This window comes from Cetorhinus maximus, chromosome 5 (genome assembly GCF_964194155.1).
Source record: "Cetorhinus maximus chromosome 5, sCetMax3.hap1.1, whole genome shotgun sequence".
NCBI classification, from domain to species: domain Eukaryota; kingdom Metazoa; phylum Chordata; class Chondrichthyes; order Lamniformes; family Cetorhinidae; genus Cetorhinus; species Cetorhinus maximus.
The window spans coordinates 102652170-102675631 of record NC_135883.1 but is presented as its reverse complement, the minus strand read 5'-3'; positions in this window follow the sequence as shown (position 1 = coordinate 102675631).

Here is a 23462-nt window from a genome sequence, read left to right as displayed (position 1 = left end):
AATCTTTGGATTTTCAAAGATTCTGAAATTTTGTCCATTCAAGACAAGATTTAAATCTTGTCATGATTCACACCATTCAAATGACCTGTGCTCCCTTTTACAGGTACATCACTGCATTTGTCTCTGCTCATAATGGAACAATCTGCAGCTGAATCAATACGCTTGTTGATGTACTGTTGATTTACCAACACCTTTGTACAAATGACTCTGTTATTTGAGTGATTGCTAAGTGGCATAAATGCTGCACAGCCCTGGCTTCTCTTAATTTTGGCACTCTGAATTCACTTCAGATTGTGAACTGCACCCTTGTGATGCTACTGTTTTCCATTACCACTGGAATGAGTTCTTTTTCCTGCTTTGGCCTTCACTTGACAAGCTGTTGCACTATGGCCTTTGTTTTGGCAATAAGAGCATTTGGCATTTCTCTATTAATCCGCCTCTGCTGTGTGGTTGCCCTTACAGCGATAACAAATTACTAAACTGCTTTCACTAGCACTTTTTTGACTAGGGTCCAAACTTTCACTCCCAAGCTGGGTGCACAGAGTCAGGAAATTTCCTGACTCCGCAAACTCGACTTGGGGGAAACTGGCCTAAGCTACTGGATTTTCTCTTGGGGGGTGGGGAGCATAGAGGAGTTGGGCCTACTGCCCCGGATACAGTGTGGAGGCAGCCACAGAGGCTGCTGAGTTCCAAGGCGAGCTGGTTAAAGAGCCTGCCTAAAAGCTCTGCGACTTACTCCGAGTTCTAATAAAAACAGTGAAACATACAACCCTCTAGTCCTCACTCCTCAAACCCCCTCATTCCCCACGTACTCCCCATGCCCCATCCATGCCAACTAATGCCAACCTATGCCCCTCTACCCACATTCCATAGACCCTCATGCCCTCCATGCTAACCTATACCCCATTAATTACCCTCCATTTTCCCTTACTGCCTCTATGCCAGCTTAGTGCCAAACCATGGCAACTCATGACACCCCATTCATTTTCATAACTCCTTATAGCCCCATGCCAACTTAGTGCCAACCTCTGCCAACCCATGACCCCACCCACCACCCTTTTCCTTTATTCCCCCATGCCATCTCATCCAGTATTTACTATAGGCAGACCTGAGGAGCCATGTTGGAATGAAATCAAATAAAGTTCTTCGTATATATATATATATATATATATAATATATATACATAAAGAAAACTCTCATTGATAAATGTCACTTCAATACATTTAAATCCCTTAAATTACTTAATCCCTTATAAAAACAAACATTTGTATTCATTGCCAACATCAAAGACAACTAATTCCTTTATAATGACTTGGAGCTGTCAATCAAGTTACAGCACCCCCACCCCCCACTGTGATAATGATGGATTGTGGAAGTAGTCAAGCAGTACTAATACTATAATGATCGCCCTAGGCTTATGAAATTGTAGGCTCAGACTTTTGAACTGAGAGACACAGCAAGCTATTTTTGTTTTCAAAATTTAAAGAGCAGAGGATTTAGATAACATGACAGCTTCACAGACCTTGGCCAAGTTTCCCCTGTGGATTTGGTCTGCCTGGCACATACCACCTGCTACATCATAACAGATGCCATCTCCATGGAAAGAGCAATCTTACACATTAGCTCAAATGTAAAGTTTTGTGTGTAGAGTAACGTGATTCAATTCTTTCATCCACCAAGCCACACACAAGTCTGTCATGTAATGCACAGTCTAAGAATGTGCTGAAGTTGCAATGTAATGATAAATTTTTCAGTATCTTAACAACCATCTCACTTTTTCTGATTTCTGGCTCCAATTTGTAGCTTTCCACTATCTATAGTGGCTTAGGGTTTAAATGTTACTCCAATTTGGTGGAAAGTTCTTGTTTTAAATGGCACATCTTGTGCCTTGTTGGGAGTAAGAAGATTGGTTTGTATGTCATACACTTCGGACAAATTTCTTTTAGCAAAATTGCTTTCTTGCGCTTAAGAGTTGCCTTATTCTGAATTTTGGCCTCTTCACTTTCAGCTTTGAGTTCCAAATTGTTATTCGCTCTGAAAAAATGTAAAATTTTCTAGTACACAAACAGAATGGTTCTCAAACCCTCTTAGTTATTCCTAGCCTTTCTACGTTTTCCATGGACATAGCCATATTGTCCCATTTCCAAATTCACAATGACCCAGTAAACGCTGCAGTTATCCGTAGCAGTGATATCTAAAACCAATCTAGTCAGTGCTTGAAAATACCCTCTTACCAAGATGAACACTTTTAATCTGATACACCCTAGAACCATGTGACATCTCATCCACTGAGAAGGCTGTTTGAAGCTCAGGTCTTGCACAACCAAGCCAAAATCTTTGCCATCTGAGCAGCTAGGTAACTGGGAGCTGGCTGATTTTGATCAATGCAGTCCCTGTTGCTGTTTGCTGCCTAAATGTACAGTCTTTCACCTCATCTTTATCTTCATTTTCTGTAATATATCGAGTGACACTAGGAAAGATGATGGACACCAAGCATGGTCAGTCAAGAAAGTGTTACATCATTACATCATTATGTCATTCGCATAATATACAAACATGTTATGTTAAAGATGTTATATACATAGAAGTTGTTATTATTGTTATCCTTGATCCAGTATCTGTGCCTTACTTTCTCTGAACTCCATGTTTGAATCAGGTTTATATTTCTGCCACAGTACTTAAGCAGTACTCATCAACGAAACAAATTACATCCAATGTGATTGTGACTGTGGCTGTGGTAAACTGTTCCTCCTCACTTTTTCCTATCTGCCTTCAGTCTTTGACATGGTTGACCACACCATTCTCTTCCAATGCCTCTTTATTGATGTCCGGTTGGTGGGGACTGCACTCCTTCTGATTCCATTTTTATCTAATTGTAGCCAGTGAATCACCTGCAATGGTTTCTCTTCTCACTCCTGCTCCATTACCTCTGGTGTCCCCAAGAATATATCCTTGGTCCCTTCTTATTTCTCATCTATATGCTACCCCTTGATAACATCACCCAAAAAAACAGCATCAGTTTACACATATACTCTAACAAGGGAGGTCAATGTGCATAAAGGTGATGGGTGAATGGGGTTTGGTGAAAGTTAGGATATGGGCAGCAGAGCTTTAGCTTTACCTCACTATCACCTGTGTGACTTCTCCACTGTCTAAATTATCAGACTGCTTGTTCAACATCCAATACTGGATGAGCTGAAATTTCCTTCAGCTAAATATAGGAAGGCCAAAGGCACTGTTTTTGGTCCCCAAAACAAACTCTATTCCATAGCCACTGACACTATCCCTCTCAAACAAAAACAAAAAATGCTGGAAAAACTCAGCAGGTCTGATAGCATCTGTGGAGAGAAAGACAGAGTTAACATTTTGAGTTCATATGACTCTTCTTCAGAATTTCCCCAGGCCTTTGGCAAGGGATTTGAGGGCGAGCAAGTTGATAAAACTCCAGAACGTGACATTGGACTGAGGTCCCAATATGATCCCAGAAGTGTCATTGGACTGCGATCTTGATGTGACCCCGCTCTTTGCTCGTTTTCCCCAGAACATGATTGAAAGAGTAGGAAGCCCCCTTGGATCTGTCAGGTAAGTGACTAAGAAGTGGTTGAGGTTGTTTGAAGCCAATTAAGAGCTGTTATAACCCTGAATCCTGGACTTGCCAACCAGGTATCTGGTTGACAACCTGAAAACAACTCGCTAGGGTCACTAAGGCAATTTCATAGCGGGAAGACTAAGCAGTAAAACTGATAAACTGAGAAAGGTTTGGTCAGTTATGCTGAAGAGCTCCAGTACATCACGGCCATTGAAAGACTGTTGTTCAAAGCTCTTCTTTTCAGAGAGTGCTTTCACTGCTGGACAGGTTCTTGTCAACTCCTTGGAAAACACTTCACCTGTCTGACACTTCACTCACCAGAGCTGTATTTTCCTGATGCCAGCCTTCAACATAACAGGGAAGCAGCTTATGCAGCTCCATCTTCCACCACTGCTTAGGGTCAAGAGCAGAGGCCAAACCAACGCTAACAGCCCCAGCAGCAGCAGGCAGCACCATCACACGCCCCTCGACAGGGTGAGGGGTTGGGCATTGAGATCCAGCTGAAAGGAGGCGAAACTTCTAATACAAACAGAAGATTAATTCTCTTGATATGTCTGAGCGCCAGTGCCTCAGGAGGCTCAGGCTTTCATGGAAGGTCGCTGCTGACAACTGCAGCTTCCTGGAACAAGAGTTAGTTCCCACTGGACCAGGTGGGCACACAATGTCAATGGGCAACAAATGGGAGACCAAAGGTGGGCTGTCTCTCACCAAACTGTGTGCTGCAAGGAGAGAAAGCAGAGAGGTATATGTGGCCGTAATGGCTTCAATGCAGAAGAGGTAAGGACTCCATTGTGTAGGGTGACTATGACGTACGAGTGCAATAGGCTGAGGGTGAGTCTGAACGTTTGCCGTTCAGATGGAGATGCGAAGGAAAAGGATTGACATGCAGAAGAATGCTGAGCAAGTCAGAGTGTGGGACTTTGCAGCTGAAACTGTTATGCCACTCACCTGTCCTGCCTTCCTACAATTCTTGATCCTCTCAGCGCACTGACTCCAGGTTGGAGGGACCACACTCCTGCTGCCGACTTCCTCGGCGACTTCTAAAAACACGTGCTTGGTCAGACAGGTTGTCCTCTTCCCCCTTTCCTTGTTGGTGTTCATCTCACTGCTCCTCAGCTCCCCCAGCTGAACCTCCAGGTAAAAGTGAGAGACTTAGGAGAGTAGCCTTCTCAGGTCTCCACTCGATTTCTGTAGGTGTTGCAACCTCACAAATCCAAGCACTGCTGAGCTTTACTGAAACATGTTGTGGTCCCCTTAAACAGAAATCCCTTCGCTGACAGAATGGCTGCATCATCCTGTTCTCTCTCCCTAATTGCTTGGGGAGACAATAGGTGGACTGTTAATTGGTTTGCTCTGGTTAAAGAGCAACCACAAAGTGTGCATATTGAGGGGTTGTGGGAGGTGTCAGCTGTGGCTCAGTTCATAGCACCCTCGCCTTTGAATCAGAGGGTTGTGGGTTCATGTCCCACTCCCGGAAAACCAAGAACTGTGATTGTACTCGAAAGAGTTGCAATCTGTGACTGTTGATAACTCGAAAGAGTTTGAGGGGTTGTGTTTAAAACCCAGAAGTGACCCCGTCATTGCACCAGGAATAAATTGGCAAGATCCCAACCCCAGTTTCAGATTGCTAGAAAATCACTGAGGGTATTTGGGAAACTTCCTCAGTACTGTACTTTCTGACACACCTCACTGTTTTTCTGTCCACTGCTGGGCTGAATTAGCCCACTCACACACCTTCCTCACTGATATTATTACAAAACATGGTTAGATCAGGAACTCACTTTGGAGTGGTGAGTCAATATTCTGTAATGCAATGGGTCTGTGCATTGTCTATTGCTTCACCGCATTGCTGCCACATTCTTCTCAATTATTTTTAATACTTGTCAAAGTGCTAAATGAAGACAATATACAGCTTATAAGGGTATATTCTGTCCTGTTTGCTAATTTCAGTGGAACAGTAGACATGAAGATAAGGCAATGCACCCCATTGTAATTAATAAACAAAGGAAAATGTACCCTCAGCATGGTAACGAACTGTTTTATATCAATAGTACAGTGAAACTGCCAGTGACATCACATGACAAAGCCTTACCTGAGGCATCGTCTGGCTGCACAACTCACTAGCCAACCTTGTTCTGGCTGGCATAAACTAAATTCAATGCATGGTATTTTTTATTCTTTCTGTATTATGTTTTCACCCCTGCTCTCACTGTAGCTTGTATATAAGACCAAAATTTAGGTCTTCTCAATTAGCTGATCATTTTTGTTACTTAGGTAACTACCCGAGTTTGCTATATTTAGGCATATATACATACATACGCACATACAGGTATATATAATATATATCCATATATACATATATAATATATACACATACAGGTATATGCACGAGAAGTGGGTCTCACAGCAAAAGCCAGCATTTACTGCCTTAGAGGAGAAGGCTGTGGCGTGCTGCCTGTTGCATACAAGTGAGTGACTTGTTCAGCCATTTCAGAGGGCAGGTAAGAGCCAACCACATTGCTGATGGTCTGGAGTCACATATAGGCCAGACTGGATTAGGACATTAAGTGAACTAGATGGGTTTTTATGACAATTCGGTAGCTTCATGGTTACCATTACTGATTCCAGATTTCTTATTCCCGATTTATCTACTTAGCTGATTTAAAATTCTCCACCTGTTGTGGTGGGGCTTGAACTCATGCCTCCAGATCAGGCCTCTGGGGTTACTCGTTCAGAAGCATAACCACACTGCTTCCCTTTCCAATAATTTTAACTTTGTGAACCCTCTGCACTTGGATATTTTGGTGGATTATTTTGATCATAACATTCAGAAATAATATTTCTATAAATAGGAAAGTGTAGGCCAATCACCTGCGTTTAATCAATATGCATGGCGGGCATGCAGAACTCCCCAGTGAGCAGAAGAACCACAGCAGTTACATCTCTGGCATTATCAGCCCATACAACTGGAAACTCCAGCATTCATTCCCTAAGGAAGGTTCTCCAGACCCTGAACAAGTGAGCCACTCTTGATGAATTGCTTGAATTATTGAAGGTTTCTTTGGAGATACTGCACTTGGCAGTGTGCACATCTACTTGCCTGGGGCCTGGTACCTTCACTTCAATTGGACCCAGGCTATACCAACTGAGTGGGAATTCTTAGCATAAGGAATTCTTGCCATTGCCACCCCTCTGCTGTTATTTGCCTTATAAGGGGTGCATAGAAGTTCCACCTTTACAAAGTAATGAATATATTCTCAAAAACCATAGAAATCCAGCACAAACATGTCTCCAACATTTTCAGCTGTCTCCCACTGGAATTCTAGTGGTAGACTAACAAAATACCAGGGTAATTTCAACTTCAAGGCCTTTATCTACTCTGATTTCTTATGTAAATCAGCTTATCCATGACTAAAACTCCAGCTTTATTTTGAATCTACTCCACCCTAAATGACAGGATGAATACATCAAACACCAACACACAGACAGATTTAGTGTTACTTGCACCTCAAAGTATCTGGAGGCAGTAAAGAATTTTAAGTGCCCTAAGTGTCATCGTTTGTGTCTAACATGTTAAAAAGGTATGCTGTATTTGTGATGTGTGGTTTACCTGACCAAGTTCTTTGCTGATTGACCCTTGTACAGCAATATGATAAGAAGCCCTTCAGGTAACAGTCAGGTAGACTGGGATCAACTTCTATAATCTCTAATCCAGAATTAAGTGCTGCCAGAGGCATAGTTGAAATAGAATCTGTTGAAAAATTGCAGTTCATATTTGTTGAATACTATTTACCTGCGGTAATAGTATTTTAAAAATGTGGCACTCAATTAAGGGAAGTGGCTATTTGACAAGGGAATAGGAGCAAAAGCAATGTTATGTCGGGTGGGGAGATGAAAAAAAAATCTAAAAATCATAAGATCGCAAACATCCTTACAGATGAGAAAGACTATTCAATGCATCTTAATTCATCTATGCTGATAATGTCCTCTCATAGTAGCACAAATAGATTTTGGTGCCCACCACTCTATCCGAAACTCATTTCCACATGTTGATTACTATTTATGTACAGAAAAATCCACCCTAAAATTTTCTTTTGCTATTTTGAACCAGCGTCTTCATGGACTACTCTCACAGTTTACTTTAAAGTTATCATTTTCATATCTGTAAACCCTTTTCTTGTGGAGCAATGTGAAGTAATGGAAAGATTCATAGGCTGATTTATAGCCTGATAAAAACAAAAAACTACTGCGGATGCTGGAAATCCAAAACAAAAACAGAATTACCTGGAAAAACTCAGCAGGTCTGGCAGCATCGGCGGAGAAGAAAAGAGTTGACGTTTCGAGTCCTCATGACCTTGTACAGCAATATGATAAGAAGCCCTTCAGGTAACAATCAGGTAGACTGGGATCAGCTTCTATAATCTCCTCTCCTATTTTTACTTAGTTCTGTTGAAAGGTCATGAGGACTCGAAACGTCAACTCTTTTCTTCTCCGCCGATGCTGCCAGACCTGCTGAGTTTTTCCAGGTAATTCTGATTTATAGCCTGACCTATTGAAACATGGAAGCTCCAGCTTCTATGAGCAGGTGCTCTGGTGAAAGTATGTCCTTGATACTGTGTCCAGTTCCAGTTGCTAAGTAGAAAGAGAAACATGCAGATGCTTAAAGTGATACAGAAAAAAATGGCTCTGCAATTTTCTTGACTTTTGGGGGTGATGTTGTACATCTTTTACTGAGGAAATTTGATACTAAAATGATATCCTGAGTTAACTTTTTCTATCTCCTTAAAAACCTTATATACCTCTATATGACCACCTCTCAGGTATCTCCTTTCTTGGTTGAAAAGCCTTAGTGGTTGAAATTCCTTTCAGCAGGTGTTTTGGGCCTGAAATAGTTGCTGCACCTCAAGGTCTTGGACCTCATTAACATTATCTGGATGGCTGCTTACACCTGTCACCCCTCCACAGGCCTTAAAATCTACTGTGAAATAATGGAAACCATTCCATAAACCAATGCATGTTATCATGAAATTAAACATCTTAGGCACTGGAACGGACTCTTTCCTTGTTGTTGTCTGATTAAGTTTGCACTTGATAACAGTAAATCAAATCTCACAGAATTACATTCAGGCATTGTGACTATTACATGTTAGTGAACAAGTTCATTACAAGGAAATTATGAGCTATCTCTGTGATAGTGAAATGATAAATCTATACAAAAGAAAAAGCATCAAGCAGCTCCCTCATGCTTCAGATGCCACACTTGGCACAGTTCAATGTGTTAAAATGATAAAAACACAAAGGGCAAAATTTTTACCTCAGTGAACAGGTATGCGCCCGACCTGCTCGAGCATAAAATGATGCGTGTTGAGGTTGGGCGAGCGTCTCGATGTCAACGTGAAGTTGCGCGATATTTTGGTCGGCGGGCGCATGCGGGAATCGGCAGCGACAATTAAAAGACCTGTTAAGGTCATTAAAAGGTCAATTGACTGACATTTTTCACTGCCTGTACAACCTTACAGTTGGCAGGCAGGCGAAAAGGCCAAGCGGCCTTTGCACTTTTTAAGAAACCTCATCCATGGGCAGGATGAGATTTCTTAAAGCAAAAAAAAAGAGTTTAAAATTTAATTAGTAACATGTCCCTGCTCATGCGACAGAGTCACATGGGGTGATATGAGATGAAACTCTTCATCTCCCTGAGGCAGCTCTGTGCCTCAGGGAGATTCTCACTCGTGCGCATGTGTGAAGTTCGTGCTTGCCCCGCTCGCCCTTCTCCCCCACCCGCAGAGTCAGCTCTGAGCACTGATGCTCACATTTCACACTGGGCAGGCCTTGATTGGCCCGCCAGGGTGTAATCACCTTCCGGCCTAGTATCGCAGGCAGAAGTCAGCTTCCCGGCCACACCTGCCCTCCCCCGCTGAGCCTGCCCGACAAAAGCTAAATCCTGACCAAAGAAACACAATCCTTTCCTCCTGACTTCTCGTAATCTGGAGCTAGGAACCTGCAAATTTCTCTCACGGTCAGCAATTAATCTCTAACTGACTACATGATCCTATTTACAGCAAATAGATTTTCTGGCCTTCAAGGACAAGCCACTTTAAACACATCTGATCTTAGCAGCAGGATAATGCATTACACATTACTTGATATAAAGTATCCATCGATCTAAAATTTGACTTACCATGAACAACACAGTGGGTGTTCTGTTCGTAGCATTTGGAGAACAGAAATGGATGCTGTTGGCTGTAGAAGGGGACTGGAAAAGAGTGGTAAGGGTGAAGGTTGCTCATTATAAAGGTCTTGCACAAGCAAGCTGGGCCTATGCCACCAGCAAATTACTTCTTCAAGTGGAACAAAGCTGGTCCTACTTTCTCTTCATAGGTTACTAACTACCAGTGAAATTTAACACTTAGTGCACTCCATGCAACAGCTCTGCAGCTGCTACTTTTACATTGGTACTAAAGAAACAGAAAGTAATTTCTTACATTGTGCATTGCACCACATTACAGTGTGAAAATAGTTGCAATGTGAGGTAAGAGGTGCGACTCATCACTCCCGGCAGGACAAGCAGAGTGGGGCATTGTGAGTGCAGAATTTCATCCATTCATGTCATGGGCAGAAAATCATAGGGCAGGATTTTTAGGTCAGTGTGCGGGCGTGATTGGCGGGCCTGGGAGCCAACTGCGATCGGCCGCCGACAGTGATTTCACGCTAGCTGAAATGCTCAGCGCTGCCGATGGTGATGGGGGGTGGGGGGAGGGAGGGGCATGGTGATGTAAGCACAAACATGGGCAAGCACTGAAGGCAGGGAGTTGCCTCAGGGAGCTGAAGGCTTTAAAACCAATAAATAAAGTATGTAAAATCCGGAAAAAAATGTCCACGCATCACAATCACAAACCTGAACATATACATGATAAAAATTCTGTCCATACATTTTTTTTATTTAATAAGGAAAACTTCATCCCACCTTGGATGAGGTTTCATGAAAAGTACAAAGGCCGCCTGGCTGATTCACCCGTCCGCCAAACATAAGGTTGGACAGACCACAAAAAATAGGAGACAATTACAACATTAATTCTCTTAATTGGCCTCTTAGTTGTTGGCGGGTGTGCTACGACTTTTCCGTGTGCCCAACAACCGAAATATCGTGCAAGTGTGGGATGATGCCAGGACGCTTGCCTGATGTCATCCCATTTTTTTTTAGATATATAAAGGGTAAGAGAGAGGCAAAAGTGGACATTGGGCACTGGAAAATGATGCTGGAGAGGTGTAGTGGGGAACAAAGAAATGGCGGAGGAACTGAATAGATACTTTGCGTCAGTCTTCACGGTGGAAGACACGAGTAACATCCCCAAATTTCAAGAGAATCGGGGGGCAGAGGTGAGTATGATGGCCATTACCAAGGAGAAGGTGCTAGGAAAACTGAAAGGTCTGAAGGTGGATAAATCACCTGGGCCAGATGGATTACACCACAGAGTTCTGAAGGAGATAGTGGAGGCGTTAGTGGTGATCTTTCAGGAATCACTGGAGTCAGGGAGGGTCCCAGAGGACTGGAAAATCACTAATGTAACCCCCCTGTTTAAGAAGGGAGTGAGGCAAAAGACAGGAAATTACAGGCCAATTAGCCTGACCTCGGTCGTTGGTAAGATTTTAGAGTCCATTATTAAGGATGAGATTTCAGAATACTTGGAAATGCATGATAAAATAGGGCAAAGTCGGCATGGTTTCATCAAGGGGAGGTCATGCCTGACAAATCTGTTAGAATTCTTTGAGGAGATAACGAGTAGGTTAGACAAAGGAGAGCCAATGGATGTTATCTACTTGGACTTCCAGAAGGCCTTTGACAAGGTGCCGCACAGGAGGCTGCTCAGTAAGATGAGCCCATGGTGTTAGAGGCAAGGTACTAGCATGGATAGAAGATTGGCTGTCTGGCAGGAGGCAGAGAGTGGGGATAAGGGGGTCCTTCTCAGGATGGCGGCCGGTGACTAGTGGAGTTCTGCAGGGGTCAGTGTTGGGACCACAACTTTTCACTTTATACATTAATGATCTAGATGAAGGAACTGAGGGCATCCTGGCTAAGTTTGCAGATGATACAAAGATAGGTGGAGGGACAGGTAGTATTGAGGAAGCGGGGAGGCTGCAGAATGATTTAGACAGGTGAGGAGAATGGGCAAAGAAGTGGCAGATGGAATACAATGTGGGGAAGTGTGAGGTCATGCACTTTGGTTGGAAGAATAGAGGCATAGACTATTTTCTAAATGGAGAGAGAATTCAGAAATCTGGAGCGTAAAGGGACTTGGGTGTCCTAGTCCAGGATTCTCTTAAGGTTAACTTGCAGGTTGAGTCGGTAGTTAGGAAGGCAAATGCAATGTTGGCATTTATTTCCAGAGAACTAGAATATAAAAGCAGGGATGTGCTGCTGAGGCTTTATAAGGCTCTGGTCAGATTACATTTAGAATATTGTGAGCAATTTTGGGCCCCATATCTCAGGAAGGATGTGCTGGCCCTGGAGAGGGTCCAGAGGAGGTTCACGAGAACGATCCCAGGAATGAAAGGCTTAACGTATGAGGAACGTTTGAGGACTCTGGGCCTATACTCGATGGAGTTTAGAAGGATGAGGGGGGATTTGATTGAAACTTACAGAATACTGAAAGGCCTGGATAGAGTGGACGTGGGGAAGATGTTTCCATTAGTAGGAGAGACTAGGACCCGAGGGCACAGCCTCAGAGTAAAGGGAAGACCTTTTAGAACAGAGATGAGGAGAAACTTCTTTAGCCAGAGAGTGGTGAATCTATGGAATTCATTGCCACAGAAGGCTGTGGAGGCCAGGTCATTGAGTATATTTAAGACCGAGATAGCTGGGTTCTTGATTGGTAAGGGGATCAAAGGTTACGGGGAGAAGGCGGCAGAATGGGGTTGAAAAACTTATCAGCCATGATTGAATGGCAGAACAGACTCGATGGGCCAAATGGCCTAATTTCCGCTCCTATGTCTTATGGTCTTATGGTCTGTGCAATGTTTGCAGCTGATCAGGTTGGGTGCACGTCCGCACGCCGACCTAAAAGTTCTGTCCATGGGCTTGTTTTCTCACAAGGCACCTCCTTTGAGCACTGCTCCTCACTCAGAATGCAGGAGAGCACACAATCAACCCTATATTGAAATGGTGGCAAAAACATTAAATAGCACATTTTTACATTTACTTTGTATTTCTTTGTTAATCTTTACCTACATTTTCGGGTTTTCCTAGTTAAAAAATAGCTTTGTCGCATCTTTAAAAAATGTCACTTAATGAGGAGTATAAAATCAAATTTTCACAAATCCTACTTTCATATCTGCATAGACAATTCAGTCACATTTGAACCCATTGCTTATTCCTCTAAAAAAAGACATCTATTGGCAGGCATGAGGAGGAGGAGGGGCATTGGAGAAAGGAGAGATGCTTAGAGGGAAATTTGTTGACTTCCTTTTGAGGTAGCTATCTTTCTCAAGACACGGATTTCCTCATCAAAGTCTGAAAACAGGCTTTAGGAAGGTGGCTCTGTGCAATGAACTAATCTGTGTGAACTAAATCTCTCTGAGGAACAGGGCAATCATGTTAATCAGAGTGAACAACATAACTCAAGACTTCTTTAGAATTCTCTTTGTTCTTAATTAAAAGTTTTGCTGGCAGAGAGTTCAAGTATTCTATGAAGTTTAATAAGGGCACTTTTCTCATTATCTGCAAAGCCACATTTCACAAGGTAATGAGCACAAAATCTTATGTTGGGAACTCTTCTGCGAGAATTTATATCAAGATCATCTCATGTCAAAGCAATTTAAAAGAAATTGTCTTTTCTTACTGATAAAGTAGCATCAGATATATGTAAAAATAAAGATTAGAAAAATAATCAACAATTTTGGCACTAGTGGCAGGAACGTAAGTGAATAACCATACATTACATGTGCTGAGGAATCAAAAACAAGGTAGCAGTACTTTCAGGCAGGAATTGTTGGTAATTGGAGGTGTTTTACTTGATTTGTGTTTGGAAGCATTAAGACAAGATATTGCATTCACGAATGCCTTCAAAGAACTGGATAAATATCTGGTTGATTAGAAATTATAGGAAGAGGGATAGTCATAAATTAAGATGATGAAATACCTTTTAAGGCATGGTCATTTCTGATCCTAGAAGCAGGAGTTTGTGGAAGACAGAAGACTAAGATTGAATAATGATAACGTGGTGACAGATGAATATTCTGTACTTATAGATTACCTTTGGGGCTCAGGGAGCATTTATGCATGGATTCTCTTCAGGATATTAAATAGGTAATATGCTCCTGACTTGTTAAATTGTACATGATTTGCGAAAGGACCTCATTATCCTTTTCTTGTTTTCTGACTTCTTATGTCCTTAACTCCCAACATAATCTGCATTGCTTCAAATACATGTTCAATAATTTCTTTTCATTAGGAGGGAGAGGCCTTTAGATTATAATATATACATCATAATTGCTTAGTTTATTAAAAATATTTTTAAAAATATTTTTATATGGCAAGCAATAGCAAATGAAATCAGCAACCAGAATTTCACATTGCTGTATTGAAGTTCCCATTGTCCCTAATGTGTACGATAATTACCATTTCTGATATTTATCAACGTTGCAACCAGTGAATGTAGAATTGGACGAGCAGGATTTTTAATATTTTCTTTTCTAAGAGTGTACTGAAAACAAAATTAAGTAAGGAAGGTGGCTGAGTGCCATTCAATAGTAATAGGCGTTGCTAAGATTTCACCATGCTTTTGGTTTCTGATAAGGATAAACACAGATTGTGACTAACTGAGATGGTGTGACAAGAAATGAATAGCGATTGTTCTCAGTTTTACAACCTTTACCACCCAGTTGAAGAATTACTGGTGAAAGGTTAAAAGATCACAAATGACAACTGAAAGAAGGCCCCTTGTTGGCCGATGCAGACACAATGAGCTGAATGGCATCCTTATGTGCTGTAAATTTCTATGATTCTATGATTCTTTTTTTATTCCTTAACATTTGAATAATATTTAACTTTTAGCATGAATTAAAATAACATTGGTAGATAGCATTAAAAAGATAACAAACGAAAATTGGAATATAATAATGGTGGTCACAGATTAGTGGAAACTTTCCTGCATGATCCCACCCAAATATGAAATCGTGAGAGATGTCAGAAAATTCAGTCAGTGTGGACTACCACTGTTTTGTTGCCCTGACTAGAATTTCCTGCTGTTCCTGAGAGTGCCCCTTGCTCATTCTTTCTCACCTAGTGCATGAAATTGCGTTGGTGGTGGTGGTGGCGATTGGTTTGGGGCAGTGGGGGGTGGGGGTGATGTAAGTGGGGACAGGGGCCAGATCCTTTGCATGTTTTCCTCCTTTCTCTCCCAGTTACTGCTACTTCCTGGGACTGAACTAGGTAAAGTGGGGGGAGGCCATAGGAAATAATGCTAAAGGTCGCTGAGGTTCTCAGCGGAGGGAAAGAGCCTTGCAGCTGTCTTTTCTTCCTCAAGTAGGTTCCAAACACTTTAGGAATCTTGACCAACAACTCCTAAGTCACTTGATTTAAAGGAATAGGGTAAGCAGGGACAGTTAGATGTCAGATGCTGGGCGGAACTTTCCATTCTGGAGACTAAGTCCAGTGGCGGGCGGGAAGTCGGCATGATTTCCGCTGGGTGGTGGGGCAGGTGAACATGCACAATCATCCGCTTTTCAGCTCTTTAATAATGCAACTGGAGCACAGATGGATGTTCCTCCTGTTCATACATGAATGCGTATCAAGACATTGCTTTTTGACCAGGGTGATGACAGCCGTGTATAAGAAGACACACGTGGACGCTTTTCCGCTTGTCTCCACTACTCGAGATTCTATAGAAAGACCATTGCCTTAGCAGCATAGAAAGACTAACCACATGATCCCTTGTCAGCCATGACCATTCATCTTGGAGGATGGAGGTTTGGAGGTTTGAGTCAGCGGCCCTCTACCAGCCGTGCCCCTTGGAGGCATCCACCTCCCTCCCTTCATCCCAGTCTCTGACTGCAGCCGATGGTAAATGGCACAGAATGAATGGCAGCTTGTTGGGATATCAATGTTATGATGTTCCTCCCATTCATACATGAATGCGTATCAAGACATTGCTTTTTGACCAGGGTGATGACAGCCGTGTGTAAGAAGACACACGTGGACACTTTTCCGCTTGTCTCCACTACTCGAGAATCTATAGAAAGACCTTGAGTCAGGAACACACCTGCTGCATGTGGGCTTCACCATAGAGAGGAGAACATAACTGAGCATCTTTCAGCCCAGTTGCCTCATAAGTATTAGGGTGTCCCTTTATTCAGGCATTTGCGCTGATTTTGAACTCCACCCATCCAAAAAGGCCCTCCTCTCACTTCAAGGGATCTCACTGACTGACAAGCCAAGTGGTCAAGGTCAGTTTGGAAAAATGGTGTACGTTACCTTTCATACTCACTCCACCACCTTCTATCTTCCTCCTGTCACCCACCAACTTGCCTCATCACCATAGACCCACTCAATATCACCATTCCTCTCCCCTCTGTCACCTTTGAATCTCCCCGCGTTACCTTGGAACCACCATGATCCACCACCACGATCCGCCGCCACATGCCTTTCGTCCCCTCAGAGCTGACACCTGTTATCCCCATTCCCACACTGACCTTGCCCTCTCCCATTACCTGAGCCACCTGTCTTGTCCACCTCTGTGATCCACCCAATGAGACCTTCACCTGTCAGACTCTCACCATGGACCTGCCACCCTACCGCATTGCACATACCATCTGACTCTGGCTGTTCCCTCCTATGACCAGTACCATCGAGTTCTCCCCGAAGGTCCCCACCATTGACACAACTGACCCCACCTTCCAAGATACTCCCCCAGTCCCCAAAGGTTCCACCCCCACTTCCCCGGAAACTCTTCCCTCCCCCTTTCCCAGACAATCCCCCCCTTCCCCGGACACTCTCCCCACCATTACCCTGTAAGCCTGCCTCCCCTGTCCAGTACTCGCTCCACCCTTCCATCTTACCCTCCCCCTTCCAGCCTTCACACGCCGCCCTTAAATGTCCAGTCTTGGCACAGCATTTGCTAACGGCATTCGAGTGAAGTTATGTGAATTCCCAGAGAAGGAAAAAGCAACATTAATGGACCTCGAAATTGTTGATGTACTGAAGCTTGCCAGGTGCATGCCACGTATATACAGTCGGGAAACAGACTGCTCTGAATTCTCACTGAGGGGTGCTTCATTTGGAGGGGGAATGTAATTCCAGCAAGTTGGCCTTTTAATGAGCATTCATGAGATGCAAATGAACGCAAATGTGGTTCCTGACTTAGGTCAGTGGGAAACTCGACCTGGCTTTCACCTGCCATCAAAGTCGGGGGAACAAAACTCCAAACTAATTTCCCACTGGGAAACTGACTTTCCCCATCATACCAAATTTAGTGCTCCCACTCGCCACAATTGCCACTGCTGGCGGGAGTGGAAAGTTCCGCTCGCCAGCAGAAATGCATTAAGCCCAGCTTCCTGCTATTCTGCATTCTGAATCATAGAATCACAGAATCATTGAAAATTTACAACACAGAACCATTTGGCCCATAGTATGTTTGCTGCTCAACAAGAACTACACAGCCTAAACCCACCTACTATAAGTCTTCCTTCTATAAGTCAAAGCCCTGCAAGTCATGGTTCTTTGACTCTTCTGTTAAGGTAAATAAGGTATCCCTACTTACTGTATCCAGACCCTCATAATTTGATATACTTCCATTAAGTCACCCTTCTGCCTGCTCTATTCTAAGGCAAACAACCCCAGCCTATCCATAACTTATCTATCTTATTCTATCTTTCCTCATAGCTAAAATTAACCAGCCCATCCCTGGCAACATCCTCATATATCTCCTCTGCACCCTCTCCAATACAATGACATCTTTACTGTAATGTGATGACCATAACTGTACTAGTACTCAAGCTGTTGTTTAACTAGTGTTGTATACAGTTATGGCAGAACCTCCCTACTTTCATCTTCCATGCCTCAGCTAATAGAGGAAAGCATGCCGTATGCCATCTTAACTACCTTATCAACTCCAACCTTTAAGGATCTGTGGACATACACTCCAAGGTTCCTCTGTTCCTCCAAACTACTCAGTACCCTCCCATTTATTATGTATTTCCTGTTTCTTTTAACAACCTGAGATATATTTCATCCGGGCCTGGCATCAAAGATGTCAAATCCTTTAATACTTCCTCTCTTACAATGTTTACCCCATTCAATACATCACACTCTTTCCCCTTAACTATGACATATGATATCATCATCAGTTCTCGTTGTGATATGCCTTTAAGGGATAGCAGCACGCTATCACTTTAAGGGAAGTGTATCATATGATCCAGCTTCAGTTTCACTTTGGCCTGGAGCATAGCACAGACATAGCCCTGCTGCTGATGTCCTCAAGCTTTCTGCCCATCTATATCTGTTCACACATGCCTAGAATTAATAAATGAACCCACAATGTGTTTGCACCATCCTTATGCGTGATTGGTGCCTTTATATTATCATAACATAATCGACAGTCTCCTCTTTTGTGAAGTTAACTACAAAGTATTCATCCAGAAACTTTCCTATCCCTCGGGTTTCATGGCGGACGGAGTGGAGAATCCAGCAGCAGGCAAAAAGCTGGAAACCCGCCAGCGTAAAAACAGATTGCAATTTTTCTGATGCTGGGTTTGTGGTAGGTCGGCTATTCTGCCGACGAGTGTCGTGAATTGCATTTGCATTCATTAACATCTCATGAATGCTCATTAAAGTAATTGCTCACTGGAATCTTGTCAGGCCTTCCAATCATCCGTCACGCCAGCGAGAAATTACATCAGCCTCAAACCCGTTTGAAAAGGGGTGGCGTGCGCAAGTCAGACTTCAGGTCGCTGGTAACTTCAAGGTGAGTGGAACATAGCTGCCATAGCGCTACGGCGGTCTTGTTGCGATGAATGCCACACGGCCACATGGCTGGAAAGTAGGGTTAGTCTGCTCCTGCTCTTTGCCTACATTGTCACATTTATGCAGACCCCCACTTTCAGAAACAATTACTTAGTCGGGGGTGAGCTATGATGTGAGGGTGGGGTTGATGAACACAAGGTGGGCAATAGGGAAGGAAGCTGTGGAATGGCAGTGTGGGGGAAGGGTGAACACAAAAGGGGCAAGGGTGAGGAAGGCTGCGGAGTGGCAGTGAGGCAGAAGGTGAACACGAGAGGGGCAGCTGGGAGGGAAGGCTGTAGAATGGCAGTGAGGAGGAAGGGCAAACAGGAGGGGGCCTTTCTGTTGTTGTCGCAGGAGTGAACAGGAGTCTGCTTAGAAAGAAAGGAGGAAGGCCTCCTTGTTATGAAAGCCAATGGCTTCATTAAAGGGCTCAGAATTCAGTGGCTTCACATCACAGTCACTGCATCTCAACGGCAACACATGGGAATGTAGAATTTGGGAATACAGGCAATAGTGAAGGAGGCACAGCTGTATTATATATGTCATTCCATCAATGAAGGCCTGTCACATGTTCAACAGATTTGACGCTCCTACTGAAGCAAAAGTTATTCACTCACAGCAGGAACACCGCTACCTGGAAGTTCCCCTCCAAGCCACTCACTATCCTGACTTGGAAATATATCACCGTTCCTTCACTGTTGCTGGGTCAAAATCCTGGAACTCCCTTCCTAACAGCACTGTGAGTGTAACCACACCACATGGGCTACAGCGGTTCAAGAAGGCAACTCACCACTGCCTTCTCAAGGGCAATTAGGAATGGACAATAAATGAAATTTAAAAAAAGATTGGTCATTAATATACCACATCAGAGATTGGAGCACAGAGCTAGGTTGTGTCATTCATCTCAATTAAACTTTAGCATCCCACGAAGGGCTTAAGGTGTTACATAGCTGTGATGCCATCTTGGTCTCCTCTGTGTGTGATGGTGCCTCAGGGACAAGGCAGCATCAGCCACCATGCAAGTAGGACAGGAAACGCTAAGGACCTTACAGTCTACAAACATGTCATCCTCTGAGCTTCACTTTCTTGCCACTTGAATCATTAATGCCTTCAATGTTCCTTCCAGAGACAAGGCAAAAGAACATATGGATACAGGGCTCAATGCTGCGTTTGTCAAGGCCCTAATGCAATGGAAGAGGCGCAGGAGGGAGAGATGACTCTGCGCGCAGCTCCAGCAGGAGGGATATGGCCAAGTGGAGCCACAGCATGAACAGGAGGGTCAGGAAGAGAGACCCAGACAGCAGGGGTGACTCGCCAGACCTTGGGTTTATCATAGAAGTGTCTCCTATTTACAAACGAGTGAGAGGCAATGCTGTGCACGCCTGTGCTTGTCCCAAGATCTGGTACATCACATATGCCACGTTCTTCGTGAAGACCTGACACCATGTGGAGGTGGAGGGTATCCCCTGCCTTTGGCTTTGAAGGTAACCGCTACACTCAATTTCTTGGCCTCTGGTTCTTTCCAAGGATCAACAGGGGACCTGTGCAGCATCTCTCAGTCCGCAACACATTGATGCATAAAGGAGGTCACAAATGCCCTTTACAGGAAAGCCCATCATTATGTCAAGTTTGCTCTTGGTGAAGATAGCCTGTCTGCTAGATTCACCAGCTTCTCCGCCATCTCAGGTTTCCCAAGAGTGCAGGGTGCAATAGACTGCATCCATGTGGTTATACGGACTCCATGGCAGCAGGCCCTAATGTTTATAAACCACAAGGGCTATCACTCGATCAATGTACAACTGGTACGTGATCAACGGAAGCACATACTGCACATTTGTGCACAATACCCTGGGAGTTGCCATGACTCCTATATGCTGAGTCACTCCCAGGTGTGTGAGATTTTCGAGGGGCCATTATGTCTGTGGGGATGGCTGCTTGGGGATAAGGGGTACTCAATGAAGCTTTCAGTGATGACACCGGTGCGTCACCCTCAGTGTCGTTCCGAGGAGAGGAACAACGCTGCTCACAGCTCCACCCGCTCCCTTATAGAGCAGACCATTGAGCTTCTGAAAATGCGCTTGAGATGCTTGGACCATCAGGTGGCTCACTCCAATATACACCCAACAGGGTTTCCTGTATTAGCGCAGTGTGCTGTGCCCTTCACAATCTGACTATGCAAAGAGGTGAACCCCTGCCAGAGGATGAACTGGAGGAGGATGAGCGTTCATCAGAGGATGAAGATCCAGAGGCCCAGGAACCCCAGGAGGCTGCTGAGGATCATGGAGGAAGGAAGATGTGGGAGACCTGTCTGCGATACATTAATTGCTGACAGGTTCCAGGAAGAGGGAATATGGCCACATCTCTCCTAGCCCTCAATGCTATTTACTTTCATTTCAGGGGTTGTCCACCCACTTGCAGCGAGAATGAGTCCTGAATTCACACTTGCGCATTCTGGCCTCATGAAGCATCAGGCCATGATCTTTGCTTTGGTCTACAATGCCCTGTGAGTGAGCTCACTCTGGGAACTGAGAATCCACTTAGGAACAAGGTCAATGCGAGTGAAGACTTGAAGCCTTTGCTGCCATCTAATGATGCAAACACGGCTGCGACTGGGATGTGGACATGCCTAGGGATCTCTCCCTTCCGTGTATGTCTTGTTTTCTGCCACTACCACTGAGAAGACACAAATGCTGCTAGGATATCAATGCTGATGGGCTGCCCTCACTCAATGGTGTTTCTTGAGGAAGAAGGGTTAGAAATGCTTACATCACACACTTCCAATAAAGATTTAAACACGTCTCCCTGACATCACACAAGGGGTGTGAAGACTAGTTCAAGTGAGGTTGATATCACAAGAATGTGAATCTCATAGTGGGACACTATCGCTGAGTGGGAAGAAGGCTAAACCTTGAAATAAGAGGATTCCAAAGAACAAATTCACAACACCTTCAGTTGCCCAAAACATTCACATAACCATCAAAGGTATTTACAAAAGTGCAATTTCTTTACATGTATAGCACACCCGTGACCTAAAAGTGACATCAATTTTTTAAATTTCCCTAACTCTACCGCTACATCTAGGTGCAGCCCTGACATCCGCAGCAGAAGTGGAGGCAGTCTGTTGACTGCTGCGCCCTGATGTCTGTGATGTCCTTGGCAGACATTCTCTGGTTGCCTGAGGCCAGGAGGGCCCTGGACTGATAAGGGTCACTTGCTCAGGGGCAGAAGTACCCTCGGCGGCCTGAGAAGCTGGAGTGGGTGGGGTCACAGGCAGAGGGGGTTGTGAGCGGCTGCACTTGGAATGTCCTGAGAGGAGCCCCCAGGGTGCCCGGCTGATGCTCATCCTCTCTGTGGGTGCCCAAGGGCCCCAACCTGAATACTGTGGGCGATGGTGCACCTGGAGGGGGTCAAGGTGCCTCATCACCATGTCACCTACATCTTGACAGTGCCCACCAGGGTATGTGGCCATGGTGTGCAGGTCCGAGTGCAAATCCGGCAAGACCTGCTGGACCAAGGTCGCCATGGTGGTTGCCAGCCTTCCCATGGTGACCTCGAGGCGCTCACATTCTGGAGCCATGACGTCAGACAGAATGCAGACAGACTCCTCCATCGTTCACTCTAGTCTGCTGAGTGACCATCGAATCTTTGCTTGATGTTCCACCGTCTGTCATTGTATCTCCAGCATTGAGTTGGTGGCTGCTTCCAGAGGCTCATCGCCTGACTTAGACTGAGCAGGTGGCTGGTCTCCAGCAGCCCTCCGAGTGCCGTAGACCTGGGTTGTCCATGCCTCCGACTGCTGCAGGGACATGTCAGTGAGGTGTTCACCAGAAAGTGAGTCTGAGCCTAATCTGCATCTGTGCCCCAGAGACATGTGTGTCTCTGGTGAAGGGTGTGTGTGAGTGTCGTGATGGTTCTTCCAGAGCTTCCTTTTCAGATGTGATCTGGGGGCTGGCACAGGTGGTGTTGGACTAGATTGCGGTCCTCCATCTGCTGGTGCCTTGAAAATAGAAAATAGAGTTTCAGTTAATGAGCATGAGCTAGATAAGACTGCACGTGACTCACTGTGATAGTCAGGATTTGATGAGGTAATGGAGCCGTGATCCATACTAGGTTGCTGGGAGAAGCTGATCTCCCCTTCCCCACAGGAGCAATTCCTGTCCTCCCCAGCCAGCTCAGCTGCAGCCTCCTCAAGCTCAGTAAAGGCAATGATGTCGGCCGTCCCTCCCCTGGTCTGCGATCTCTGGCGACTGTTGTGTGCCAGCTTGGCCTGTATGAAGAAGAAAGAAAGGCATGTGATGAGAAGGGATGGAGCAGAGGTTGGGTGAGATGCATGTCCCCTGTGTATGGTGAGCCCTCCCCAGAAGTACCAGAGGATGAAGTATGAGCAACATGATAGATGGGATGGTGGTGATGTGAAAGTCTCGGTGAGAGAATGAGTGTTGAGATGTTGCCCCGCTAATGGTTGCATGAGATCCCTGAAGAGAGTAGCTGCATGATACCATGATGAGAGTTTGATATTGAAGGGAATTGAAGGATGACTTACCCTGGCGGAGCGGATGAGATTAATCATCCTCTTCCTGCACTGGGTGGCATTTCAGGCGCAGTTGCCAGCCTCACTGCCCTGCTCTGCGATGGCCTCCCGGGCCGGAGAGATGAGGCTGCTGCACTCCCTGCAGCCATCCCTGGGATACAGGACTTCCCTGTGCAACTGCACTCCTCTGATCAAGGCCTGGTGGTTGAAGCAGGGGGGCTGCCTTCTTCATGAGGCTCTCAGCCTTCTCCTGGCTGCAAGGCATTTCTGCACTTGTCCTGAAGACAGGTGGGCTGGAGAGAGTGAGATTATGTGTTGGACTGGCCTTTAAATATGGCACCCAGACC